This window comes from Bos grunniens, chromosome 6 (genome assembly GCF_055505025.1).
Source record: "Bos grunniens cultivar Pamir isolate PY7600 chromosome 6, Bosgru_T2T1.0, whole genome shotgun sequence".
In the NCBI taxonomy this organism is placed as follows: Eukaryota; Metazoa; Chordata; class Mammalia; order Artiodactyla; family Bovidae; genus Bos; species Bos grunniens.
In genome coordinates, this window is record NC_141170.1 from 103,911,063 (window position 1) to 103,925,925 (window position 14,863).

The window sequence follows — 14,863 nt, forward strand, 5'->3', positions numbered from 1 at the left end:
TCCAGCCTGACCATTTGCTGTTATTATGATTTGGGGCAATACGCCTGTCCTCTTTGTGACTCAGTTATCTCATTAATATTTGTAAAATGGTGATAATAATAGTGGTGTTGGTTTACTCACTAGGTCATTTCAGACTCTCAGTGACCCCATGGACTGTAGACTTTCAGGCCTCTCTGTCCAAGGGATTTTCAATAGTACTCCACAGCTTTTGTATGAAGGTTAATGAGTTTACATTAAACATTGTCTAACACTTATGCCTACTATGTTTAAGTATAGGAATTCTATAGAAATTATACTTAAAAATAGCCATAAGTTTGAATTTAATATATGTGTATACACAGCCATATTTATTTATTTATTCTCTGGCACACCATGACCTGCAAGTATTCTATACTGTAATTCATAGGAGTGAAGTTGCTCAGTCGTGTCCGACTCTTTGAGATCCCATGGACTATAGCCTACCAGGCTCCTCTGTCCATGGAATTTTCCAGGCAAGAATACTGGAGTGGGTTGCCATTTCCTTCTTCAGGGGATCTTCCCGACCCAGGGACTGAACCCAGGTCTCCCGCATTGCAGGCAGACGCTTTACCATAAACCACTTTAAAAAGCAACTATGGTAATAGTGGAGTGATAGCATTTAGTTTGTCTAATTTTACTTAAAGCAGAAGGTGGTCAGTGAAGGAACTTTCGCCGTTCTAAGTCTAGGGCCTTGGATTTTTTTGGAGGGGGCCAGGGAATAGGCAAGTACCTCATTTTATTATGGATGCACATATATTTTAGATCAAATTAATGGAAATTCTTTCTGGAATTATACCTCGCCAGTCCTGTTTTCATGGCAAGTCAGTTAGAATCACAAGGGCTCTTCCTAACCCCTTGCATTGGTTCTCTAGTGTTGTGCAAGAAATCACTGTACATTTAGTATCTTAAAACAACATGAATTTCTGATCTCATAGTCCAATGTCAGGGTATATATTATCTAGGTTCTTGATTCAGTCTCTCCCCAGGCTAAACCAAGGTGCTGGCCAGGACGGTGCTCTCATCTGGGGCTTAGGATCTTTTCCCAAGCTCCCTGTTTGCTGGCAGAATTCAGTTCTTTGTAGCTGTTTTACTGGAGTCCCATTTTTTTTTCCTGACTGTTGGCAGCTAGAGGCTGTTTCGCTTTCTTGCCATGTGACTCTTCCATACATAGGGTGGACACGACATGAGTGTTTCCTCAAGGCCAGCAGGAGACTCACTTCTAATCACCTAGGGAAGTCTGGATGCTAAACAGTTGACACAATTAAGAAAACAAAACAAACAAATAAAAACCAGGAAAAACAAAACAAAACAGTACACCGTTAATGTCACCATCATCTCATCAGAACAGTGCTCAGGCATTAGGAAGCAGTTAGACTCAGATCAGCAAATACAAGTTTTTCAAAATTCATATTTCCACTGGAAAGCTTGAAATTTGTCACTGGGAAGAAAAGCTGAGAATCATTTTCCTTGGAGTTACAGGGTTCCTTTGTACACTTTCCCCCAAGACAGTGATAGTTGTAGAAACAAATTGGAATAACCATAGCTTGTCAGTTGTTCATTAAGGAAAAGTGGTGCTTCTTGAATAATGTGGCAAGTTCAGCTCATGCATTGCATCATCCTTGATACAATCCTTATTATCATATTTTTAGCTTTAAGACCCTTGCTGGTGGGTGGGGTCAGTAAGATCAACAATATTTTCGCAATAATACTGAATTATTTATTTACTTTTTGTTGTATTGATAGCTTGGCATAAGCAGTAGTGAGGTGAATGAGCTGACTGGCCCCTTAGCAGGAGTCAAGGCAAGGTCTTCATGCTGGATGGGTAGCCCCAGTTTATCACCAAAGAAAAAAATACAATTGAACTTAGGAGTGTCCTTGATGGAACAGTAGCAATCATATATTTTCTTAAATCTTGGCCCTAGAATATGCATGTTTTCCTATTTTAAGTGAGGAAATGGAAAGCACACAGAAAACTTTCTTATTTTAAATATTTATAGCTGACCATCTTTTGCTTTGTACTCTTATATTGCTTTAATGTTGAGAAAACTTTAATTCCTCAACATACTTGATAAATATTGTATGCATTTTATTATGTGTTTTGAAAAAATACTTAAATTTTCAATCACTTAAAGTTTCATTTGCCTTGTTGTATTAAGGAAAATCTAACATTTCCCCTCAAATTTTAAGTTATCTCAACATCACTGTCTTAGAATGCTTTATTTTACATTTCAACATATAACTTGAAGAACCACAAATCTGGAATAAATTCAGAATTAGTAAATAAAATATTTCTTTTAGGTGACCTGAAATTCTGAACAGAAAGAAACATTTTAAAAAAGTCTCTTTTTAAGTAACATGGAAACTTACAATACCATATGTAAAATAGTTAGCCAATAGGAATCTGCTGTATGACTCAGGGAACTCAAACAGGGGCTCTGTGACAATCTGGAGGGGTGAGATGGGGAGGGAGATGGGAGGTAGGTTCAGGAGGGAGGGGACATGGGTGTACCTATGGCTGATTCTTGTTGATGCTTTACAGAAAACAACAACATTCTTTAAAGCAATTATCCTTCAATTAAAAAATAAATAAAATGGCAAAAAATCCTTTAATTAAACTCCTAAATTCAAGACAAAATTTCATTGTTATAGCATAGTTTATATTTGTCAAATTTTATTTAACCATCTAAATCTCAAGTGATATTTTTATTATAATATTTATGGAAAATATTAAATATGGTATAAAATAGATTTACAGTATTTGACAGTATAGCCTGCATTTGAAAACAATATATAAAGAGAAGATAACTGAATTTGGAGTCAAATGCCTTCTTTAATACTTGGACTATGCCACTTAGAAGTTAAAAGTTCTGAAGCAGGGTGTTTTTTGTTTGTTTTTGCTTGTTTTTAGCTTTTCTGAACTTCAGGATCTTCCTCAACATGTAAAGTCAGGTCTAATTATTACCTACTCTGCTGATATGCTGTGAGGTTTGGATAGAGATCGTGCTGTTTGTAGTAGCTGCCCAATAATTGCTAGTGAAGGTAACCACCACTTGTAATGATGTCCATCTAGGATAGTTCATTCTGAGGTATGACTCACAAATGTGCATTCAGAAAAGAGACCTTTTTGCAGTTTGGGGATATTTATGAGGAATTTCTCCCCAAACTAGATTTTTTGTGAATAATAGTACACAACTTTGGTACATGTCTTCTACATTTTTTGATAGAACTAGTATAGTATGAACAATTTGCAAATTGTATTTTTGAGTAAAGGTATTTTCCTCTTCTGTATTAGTTTTGGGTTGGCCAAAAAATTCATTCCAGTTTTTCTATAAGGTGTTATGAAAAAACCCAATGAACTTTTTAACCAACTGCCAGTAATTTGCATATTGTCTATCAAAAATAATTTAAAATCATATCACATTGAAAATAAACTGATTTTTTCAAGTTAAACTATCAAAAAAGATTATGAAAATAAAATGAAAATTTGCTAGGAGAGGTGACATGAATATACATCTGTAATTAGACAACTTAATCTTGTTCTGACACACTTTTAAAAGAAATTTTTCACATATTTAATGAAAATAAGTATTTCCATGGAAGAGAAATAAACTCTTAAAATTATTTTCAATAGATACAGGGAGTAAAACTACATATAAACTTATAAGTTAAGTTATAAAAATTGTGTAGAGTTTTCTCAGGTCATATTGCATATGTAAAAAATAAATAAATCTCTTGTGGATTTAAAACTATTTAACAGGCATTTTATACATGTAAAAGGTCATGTCTTTTACGATTGACTTTGCTGATTTAAAGTAGAATGATAGTTTTTCAAATATACTGTTTATGTTGTATTGTTAGAAAATTAAATTTGATCTTGTCTAATAAGCAGTCTAGCAACTTTAATAGATTTGCCACATTGATAAAAGATAGACAAATTAGAAGGCTGACTTCTGCATTTATTTTCTGAAAGCAAAGGGCACATAAGCTAAACATTTCAAATGCACGTTTTGCTCTGAAAGCATTAGATCTATTAGGACAGGCTGGGTGGAACTCTGCTCATCGAATGCCCCCATGATAAGTCATGAGTTTTAGGGCTAAGCCAAGCTGGCATGCAAAAGGGGTTGCTGTTGATCTTTTATACTAATTTTGGATTAATTGTGATCTACAGCACTGCGTAAACATGCCATTCTAGTGCTTTAGCTTCTCCACAGCTAAACATTAATCCTTCTTAATGCTCTAAGTCAACTTTTAGTCCTTAGAAGAATTTACCTTAATCTCTGGCTAGTAAGTTAACTGATTTACAAAACATAATCCATGAGCCCAGAATCTTAAGGATGTGTGAACAGGCAGTAACCTACCTTTACACAATTCACTGGACTGGATTCCTTGCAACATAAGCTGGTGAAGGAGATGATCTCCAACTGTACATTTTTAATAATGGTTATTTTGTTATATTTTAATATAACAGTTCAATAACTGAACTTAAGTTTATTTGATATTATTTGTGTGTGCATGCACATGTGCACACGTGTGTGTGTGTGATTGCCATTTGTGATCTTATACGTGTTTATTTTAGTAGGAGTCAATTACTTTTCTGTTGCTTTTTTTCTCCTTTTAGATTTTTGCAACTAATGTAGTCAGTGATCTGAATTAGTGACAGATGTCTTTTCATGCTTAGGTACCATTTTATTTTATTTCCTAATTATTTAAACATGTGCATTATGATCATGGAAAACTGCCCTACATACTACGTCTGGTTTTAGTCTTTCGAAGTGGAATTCGACCATCAGTATTAGTGATGACAACCTCAGATGGTTCTGTAATGTAGTTTGGTTTTAAAATCGTTCATGTTGCTTGATTTTTTAATTTGAAACCCACTTGACTGTTGGGGTCTTCAAGGGTATGTTCTTTCTTACTTCTAGCCAGCAAGGCACATTTATATCTGGTGGTCTGCTCTGTCCCACGGAACTCAGGCTTCTCTGATTTCTTACATACTCCCTCATCTACTAAGGTTTCTCTCAAATTACTAAAGTTAGATTTGTCAAGTCTCCCAGAGTTGATGGGTGACATCTTGTATAAAGTTTGTAAGTATAATTCTTCTTTACCAAACTCTTTAACTCCAGAGACATTTTCATCACAGAATTATAAATGCTCATATTTTCTCCCTTGAGCTTGCAGAGAGATTTGGGGTTTTCAGTCTTTGTCAATGTAACCATTGGACCCCTGTAGCTTATTCACATAAATGGCAAGCACAGCCTGGAAATGGAGGCAAACATGTAGCAGAAGTAGCCTTGTTACTTCTGTGGGGAGAACATGCATAGGGTATTTTGCATTCAGAGATTTGATCTTCTTCCTTAGTATAAGTTCAGTTCAGTTCGGTCGCTCAGTCGTGTCCTACTCTTTGTGACCCCATGAATTGCAGCACGCCAGGCCTCCCTGTCCATCACCAACTCCCGGAGTTCACTCAGACTCACATCCATCGAGTCAGTGATGCCATCCAGCCATCTCATCCTCTGTCATCCCTTTCTCCTCCTGCCCCCAATCCCTCCCAGCATCAGAGTCTTTTCCAATGAGTCAGCTCTTCGCATCAGGTGGCCAAAGTATTGGAGTTTCAGCTTTAGCATCATTCCTTCCAAAGAACACCCAGGGCTGATCTCCTTTAGAATGGACTGGATGGATCTCCTTGTAGTCCAAGGGACTCTCAAGAGTCTTCTCCAACATCACAGTTCAAAAGCATCAATTCTTCAACGCTCAGCTTTCTTCACAGTCCAACTCTCACATCCATACATGACCACAGGAAAAACCATAGCCTTGACTAGATGGACCTTTGTTGGCAAAGTAATGTCTTTGCTTTTCAATATGCTATCTAGGTTGGTCATAACTTTTCTTCCAAGGAGTAAGCGTCTTTTAATTTCATGGCTGCAGTCACCATCTGCAGTGATTTTGGAGCCCCCAAAAGTAAAGTCTGACACTGTTTCCACTGTTTCCCCATCTATTTCCCATGAAGTGATGGGACCGGATGCCATGATCTTCGTTTTCTGAATGTTGAGCTTTAAGCCAACTTTTTCACTCTCCTCTTTCACTTTCATCAAGAGGCTTTTGAGTTCCTCTTCACTTTCTGCCATAAGGGTGGTGTCATCTGCATATCTGAGGTTATTGAGATTTCTCCTGGCAATCTTGATTCCAGCTTGTGTTTCTTCCAGTCCAGCGTTTCTCATGATGTACTCTGCATATAAGTTAAATAAGCAGGATGACAATATACAGCCTTGATGTACTCCTTTTCCTATTTGGAACCAGTCTATTGTTCCATGTCCAGTTCTAACTGTTGCTTCCTGACCTGCATATAGGTTTCTCAAGAGGCAGGTCGGGTGGTCTGGTATTCCCATCTCTTTCAGAATTTTCTACAGTTTATTGTGATCCAGAGATCACTCTTTCTGACCATAAATATTTCTTCTGGATGATGCATAGCTGTGAAGATATTTGTGCATGGGTGGACACTCCCATGCACACACTTGATTTGGTGTCAGCTGCTGGATGGACAAGGAAACCCTCATTGTGTGCCTCACCCAGATGAGGGAATACTGCAGAAAGCTGTCCTGGTGGGCTGAGCCCAGTGCTGGATGCTCATGATGCATCCTGCCCCAGTGCCGGTTGCTAAGTCGTGTCCAACCCTTTGCGACCCCATGGACTGCAGCATACCAGGCTTCCCCATCCTTTATCTCCCGGAGCTTGCTCAAACTCATGTCCATTGAGTCGGTGATGCCATCCAACCATCTCATCCTCTGTCACCTCTTTCTCCTCCTGCCCTCAATCTTTCCCGTCACTAGGGTCTTGTCCAATGAGTTGGCTCTTTGCCTCAGGTGGCCTCAATTTAGACTTTGGAAGATGTACTTAGAGGGATTATTTTGTCATGAGGACTGCCTGATAGAAGGAGGAAGAGACCTATTAGGCAAAGATGAAATTCTGAGATCAGGGGCGTGCTGTTGTTGTTGAGTTGCTCAGTCATGTCCAACTCTTTTGCAACCCCATGGAGTATAGCCTGCCAGGATTGTAGCCTTCTATCCATGGGATTTCCCAAGCAAGAATACTGGAGTGGGTTGCCTTTTGCTTCTCCAGGGGATCTTCCTGACCCAGGAATTGAACCCACATCTCCTGTACTGGCAGGCATATTCTTTACCACTGAGCCATCAGAGAGCAGGAGGTAGGAGCTGCTAAAGGAAGTTAGTGAAGGATTGAACCACCCAGGTGTGAAGTGGCACTCTCTCTCCTGAGCAGTCCTCAAGGCACACTATGGCAAGTGTGCAAGGATAGGGACAGGGGCATGTCGACTGCAAGCCCTCTTTGGGGAATAATTTAAAATTTTTGGCGCTTTTGCTTTAGATATAGGAATAGACTCATAAATTGTGGTATTTCAACATCCTGCCTTTATTCTGCTGTGATTCTCTTCAGGTGGCCTCCACGCCTGGTATGCTGTGATACTTTATCCAGCCTTGCGTGAAGGTGATGAGAATAAAGATGCAGGGGAGTGGAGGGAGATGGGCATCCCTGCCCTAGCCTGTCAGAGCACTCTGTCAAGGGAAGCTGTGGCCATTTAGTTCCAGGGGGCTGTGAGCAGTGGCAAGTGCATGTGGAAAAAGCCAGGCAGCATTGTGATATGAACGGGAGCTGCCAGTGGGAAGGCTCAGGAGTGAACATTCATGTACTACTAACTCTTATTTGCTGAGCATGTTTTATGTGCTCAGCCTGGTTTGAGGCACTTTGGATAAGCCAACAGGGAGCAAACAAAGGTTCCTGATCTTGTGGGGACTATATTCTAGCAGATGATGAGGGTGGGGACAGGAAGTAAACACAAGATGTGATAAATATATTATGTTAGAGGATGAGAAGTGTCATGGGACAAAAAAAGAAGAGAGCAGGATGAGGGAGATGGGGAGCCCTAGGGAGGACAGAGGATGACATCTCAAATAGCTTGTCCAAGGAGGTCTAGTTGAAATGGTCTTAACTTTGGGAAGAACTTGAAGCTGGTAAGAGAGTGGGTGATGAGCTTATTTGGAGGAAGGATGTTCTAGACAGAGGTAATAGCAAGTGGAAATATCCTAAGGAGGGTGTGTACCCAGGTTTTCCTGAGGAGCAGAAAGGAAGGCAGGGCTAAGGTGAGAGAGAGAGAGCACGGATGGAGTGGAAGGAGGGAGGTCCATGGTGACCTGGGATCTTGTCCTGGAGAACTTTTAGGCCTTTGCCATGACCTTTACTTTTATTCTGATCAAATTTCCAGCAAGTGACATGTCCTGACTAAACTTCCTGAGAGGACCTATGATTTCTTTGTTGAGAATTGACTGTCAAGAGGTAGAGGTTGGAGCAGGGAAAACACTGGGAACTCACGCACATTCCAGAGAAGAGCAGTGTATTTTTGCTAGATGAATTTCACTTTCTTTCAAAATGTGAACTTTTTTAAATTTAGGTTTTAGAGATGGTATAAAATGCTATTCTCAATTGTCTGAATTTAGTTTTTAGATGCTATGAAAAGTTTCGTTATAGTTTCCTTAACTAATGCTTATTTTTCTTTTTTCCCATTCCTGATTTACATATCATGAGCTAAAGTGCATATTTCATTTGAAATTCTACTCCTGAATTCTACAGATAAGTAGTTCCTATAGGGAGATCAAACCAGTAAATCCTAAAGCACATCAACCCTGAATATTCATTGGAAGGACTGATGCTGAAGCTCCAAAACTTTTGGCCACCTGATGTGAAGAGTCGACTCATTGGAAAAGACCCTGATGCTGGGAAAGATTGATGGTAAGAGGAGAAGAGGGTGACAGAGGATGAGATGGTTGGATGGCATCACTGACTCAATGGACATGAGTGTGAGCAAACTCTGGGAGATAGTTAAGGACGGGGAAGCCTGGTGTGCTGAAGTCCATGGGATCACAGAGTCAGACATGACTTAGTGACTGAACAACAAATAATCTTTTGTATTAGTGGCTCGTAATGCCAAGAGAAAAGCTAGCATTTACTGGCAGTTTCTGACAGTAGGACTAGTGTCGTAAAAAGCAGTGAAATGAGGTGGGAGCTGGGGAGTGGAGCGAACAAGAGGAATATAAATATTATTGCAGTGAAGATCGGATAATAAAGTATGAAAAGTCTGAAGGTAACAATGAATACAGGTGTGCCTTGCTTTAAGAAAAAAGATACATAGAAATTCACATGTCCAAGGCAGAATATCTAATTTGACACACACAGATCAGATTGTTAAACCTTCCAGCTTTACAGGTGAGGAAATAGGTGTCTGGGAGAGCCACGTGGGATAGTTCTGCCTACAGTGCAGATTTCTTATGTCCTGGTGTGTTCCCTGCTGTGCTCTCCCCCTGCTAGTCAATTAAAGAGGGGTGATTATGGTGTTGTAAAACTGTTACTCTTTGAACAGACAGTTCCCCTAGTGATTTTAAATATTTTACAGACCATTAACTAAGCATTAGAAAGACCGGTGGCTCTAGGAACGTCTATCCAGCTCTTGAAAATATCAATGAATTAGAAAGAAATAAGAATTTTTGAAATTAGTATTTTAGTCAATAAGAAAATATGATTTTATTAAATATCAATTAATGTGTAACTGGTAAGATCCCCTGGAGAAGGAAATGGCAACCCACACCAGCATTCTTGCTGGGAAAATCCCATGGACAGAGAAGCCTGGAAAGTTACAGTCCATGGGGTCACAAAGAGTCAGACATGACTTGGTGACTAAACAACAACAATAGCCCTCAGGTTAAGTATTTCTCTGTGGGCTTACAAACACTGGCACTCACATATACTACAAAGAAGATGGAGCCAGGTGGAGACAAAGGACCCATCTCTGTGTTCTGTCTGCCCAGCACAGAGTCCTTGATAAAGATGGCAATACTACAAACATATTACATGTTATATACATCTTGCTCAGGATTTTCTTAACTATTCAAAAACTGAAATAATTTGGGGCTATTTTTTCAAACCTTGTAGTCACACAAAACATTCTTTGGTAACTAGACAATTCAAAAGGAAATGTCATTTTTTAATGAGTGCAACCATATATACAAAAATCCTCAAATATATACCTACACATATATTTATTTGGGCTCAGTTGGTAAAGAATCCGCCTGCAATGCAGGAGAACCTGGTTCGATTCCCGGGTCGGGAAGATGCACTAGAGACGGGATAGGCTATCCACTCCAGTATTCTTGGGCTTCCCTGGTGGCTCAGCTGGTAAAGAATCCACCTGCAATGAGGGACACCTGGGTTCAATCCCTGAGTAGGGACGACCCCCTGGAGAAGGGACTAGCTACTCACTCCTGTATTCTGGCCTGGAGAATTCCATGGAGTGTATAGGCCATGGGGTTGCAAAGAGTTGGACACGACTGAGCGACTTTCACTTCACTTTATATTTATTTATTCTCACTAATGGTCTTCCCATTCCAAATGTCTGAGATGGGAAAAAGGGGGTGGGGAACAGAACAGTAAAAATGGAAATAGGAAGTTCTACTAGTTTTCAACAATATCCTTCTCCATTTTGTACTTCTGCAAACTGCTATATGTTTGGATATAGAAAAGCAGTATGGCATAGTGTTTAGCAATATAGGCTCTTCAAAGCTATAACTGAGTTAAGTCTGGGTTTGGTGACATGGAGCTTAGCATAAGCAGCTCCATTTTGGGCCTGTTGTTTTTAACAGTATTCAACATGGCTGGAATATACACTTAAACGGTCAGAGTGGTTTATTTTGTTATATATATTTTGCCACAATAAAAAAAATGGAAATTGAAAAAAAAATATACGCTCTTGAGTCTGACACTTATCCTTAGACTCCAGTTCAGCCACCTCTTCTTAGTGGGTACACAGGAACTCATTTAGCATCTCTGCAAAATGAATGTGACAACAGAACCTACTTACTTCATAAGGCTGTTGTGAGTACATTAACACTTAGAACTTGTACACATAGTAAACTTTTATTAGAAGTGTTAAAATCATGGCTATATCTCTTTCCACTGTAATTGCATTTTAGTTCAGGTGGGTAAGCTAAAGTGCAAAATAACCCTTAAGTATGTTGTTCTGCTCTTTGACAATGAGCTTGCTGCTGCTACTGCTAAGTCGCTTCAGTAGTGTCCGACTCTGTGCGACCCAAGAGATGGCAGCCCACCAGGCTCCACCGTCCCTGGGATTCTCCAGGCAAAAACACTGGAGTGGGTTGCCATTTCCTTCTCCAGACAATGAGCTTACAGTCGTAAATAATCATTGTCATCAAATATTATGCATAATACATATAAGGAATGCATAAAAGGAAAATTCTGAAATGTAATAGATGAATTGGAACAGAATTTATACTGGTTAATTATAAAACTTCTCCCATCCCATTGCATTTTTTTTTGTTTGTTTCTTTTTTTGTGTGTGTGTGTGTTTTTGTGTTTATTTCTTCTTTTTTTTTTCCCCATTGCATTTTGATATTTTTGTCTAAAAGCAAAGAGCTGGCTCGAATGAGTAGAAATGATAAGGCAGAGAGCAACCAAAACTTATTAAATAATACACATTTGAAAGAACTGTTTAAAAGTGTGTACACTTTTATAAAAGAATTTACAGTCACTGATTTCAATTATAGGACCACAAAATTTTAAAGCTGACACTGGGGAGCTAGGGAGCAAAATTTCAATCCATAACTATAAAGATACAGAAGCAAATGTGCGGGGTGGTCTACCACTTGTTTCGGTTGTGAGGCAGCCCTTGTTCACCTCTCCTGGGCTTTCCTTCCACTGGGAGGCGAATTCGGGCTGAGTCACTTCAGTCGTGTCTGACTCTGCTGCAGCCTGCCAGGCTCCTCTATCCATGGGGTTTCTCCAGGGAAGATTACTGAAATGGGTTGCTGAACCTCCCTCTCGGGGATCTTCCCAACGCAAGGATTGAACCAGCATCTCTTATGTCTCCTGCATTGGCGGGCAGGTTCTTTACTACTAGAGCTACCTGGAAAGCCAGTTGCTCTATAATGTTGGGTTAGTTTCTACTGTTCAGCATAGTGAATCAGTCATATGTATACACATATCCTCTTTTTTGGATTTACTTCCCATCTAGGTCACCACAGGGGCTTCCTTGGCTTGGGAAGATTCCCTGGAGGAGGGCATGGCAACCCACTCCAGTATTCTTGTCTGGAGAATCCCATGGAAAAAGGAGCCCGGTGGGCTACAGTCCACAGGGTCACAAAGGGTCAGACATGCCTGAAGCAACTTAGCATACCCGTAGCAAGCCACCAGAGAGCCCTGAGTAGAGTTCCCTGTGCTACACAGCAGGTGCTCATGAGTTCTCTATTTTATACAGAGTGTCAATAGTGGATATGCGGCAGGGGGCGTGATGACTTGGTGCATCTCTTCTGGTTTTGCTCTACCCACCCACCTGAGGGGGTAGGTACTGCGTTAGTTTCCTTGGTGGTTTAGAACAGATTATTATTCTTTCACCGTTCTGGAGGCCAGACTTCTGAAGTCAAGGTGGCAACAGCCTTGCCACCTTGGCAACAGCCTCCAAATGTGGGGGAGACATTTCCTTGCTGCTTCCAGCTTCCAGAGGCTCTAGGCACGCTTTGATCTCAGGACTCTGGGCTTTGCCTCCATCTTCACATAGCCTTCTCCTCTTCTGTAACAGGACCCTTACCATTGGAATGAGGTTTTTTTCCTCACATCCCTCCCCCTTATCATCTCCAGATCCTTGACTTAATCACATCTGCAAGTACTCCTTTCCCAAATAAAGTCACATTCGTAGGTTTGGGGGTTTAGGATATGGACATATATATTTTTAGAGGGGGCGCCATCCTACCCACTACCTGTATGCTTTCTGTCTTCTAAGTTCCTCAGTCATGTATTTGCTGGTGGTTCTATCACTGTATGATATAGGTAGCCTGTATTTTCAGTCTCTTAATAGCAGTGTCTTCACTACTTTTATAGCCTTTATGAGGTTTCATTTTTAGGCTTTTTAAAAAATGGTAGCACCCCATTTCCAATGCACATTTCTGTGTCATTACTTAACCTGCTTATTTCTATATCTTCTGTATTCCAAAATTTAATGATTTAAGACAATAACCATTTTATTTGCTTAAAAATTTAAGACTAACAAATTGTTGTTGTTTCAGCTGGACAGTTCCTCTGTTGGTCTTGCTGAACTCCTTCATGTCGTTACAATCAGAGGGTGGATAGGCTGGACTGAATGGTCGAAAACGGCCTCAGTCACATACCTGGGGCTTGATGGTGCCTGCTAAGGCTCCCTCTCTCCACTTGGTCTCTCATCCTCAAATAGGCTAGTCTGAGAGCAGGCAGATCCAGCTACCAATCCCAGGTAAGGATTTCCAATGCATGGGATGGCAAAGATCATCACAACGCTAACCACCAGCAGGAGGGGCTCATGGTCCTCTGTCCACTGCTTCTTGTAAGGGGTTCTGACTCCCAGGAATGATTGAACGTACAATGCACTAGTTGCTTTGCAGGCAACTGCAGCATGTATCCGGCTCTCACGGTCAGAAGGTCCCTCCTGATAACCCAGCAGAGCGGTGGGTTGTACCATTTATCTCTCACTGTGAGACCCTGCTTGCTTCCAGCTGGGTGGGCTGGAGGACAGGTGTTCTGATGGGGTTGACCAGGTGCCATATTAGGCACATGCTTAAGCAGTAAGACATTCACTGCATACCCAGGGGGAAAGCTTCTGCTAATGAGGAGGAAGAATCTGAGGCCAAGGAAAGATCCAGCTTCCATAAAGAGGAATGTTCCAGGTCCAGGGTGCCCACTGGACTGTCCTGAAGAGAGGTGACAGGTCGCTCAGTGACTGCTTCTGAGTACTAGTCTGGGTTTCACTGCATGGTGGCAATGCTGAAAGAGGGCAAGAATGGAAATGCAATGCAAATTGAAGTCTAGGTTCAGAATGTATTATATTCTACTGGTCAACATTCTATTAACAAAAGCCAGTTCCAGACTCATTGGGTGGGAAAGTGGGGAACCTCTTCCGCTCTCTCCTTTTGGAATCTTCCTGGGCACAGAAAGCACTGTGCTCTCCTGCTCAATGCTGCAGGCTGGGGGTGCCATCTCCCCTCAGAGAGGCTTGTAGGTGTCCAGCTGGCTATCAGTAAGTGGTAAACTGTTCTATTCAAAGGTTTAGACCTAGGGAGCCTATTTGTCTGCAAGTATATGTCGCGTTCTCTAACGTCAACCTTGTAAGTAATGAGAGTGGTATTTTGCCCTCCTTTTGCTTCAAGTCTATAACTCTTTTTTAATCAGTCTAGAGCTCATGTAGAATATAGGGACATTACTTGGTGCTGCTGCTAAGTCGCTTCAGTCATGCCCGACTCTGTGCGACCCCACGGACAGCAGCCCACCAGGCTCCCGGTCCCTGGGATTCTCCAGGCAAGAACACTGGAGTGGGTTGCTGTTTCCTTCTCCAATGCATGAAAGTGAAAAGTGAAAGTGAAATCACTCAGTCATGTCTGACTCTTTGTGACCCCATGGACTGCAGCCTTCCAGGTTCCTCCATCCATGGGATTTTCCAGGCAAGAGTACTGGAGTGGAGTGCCATTGCCTTCTCTGAGGGACATTACTTACTGCACTTTAAATAACTCAGTGATTATACAAACAGTAAACGACCAAGCAAGTCCTCGGGCTCAGGTCTCTTGACTTGTAGCCCAGTGTGGTTTTTCTTCTGTACTGCCCTGGAGAGGTAATAGCCTGAATGTACGCAAAAATCAAACACTCTCTGATTTAGACCTAAAATTCTAGGAAATCCAGAGATTCTTCTGGGAAATTTAAATAATTCATATAATGAATTAAGCTGCTTCATGAGTGGAACGTTCGT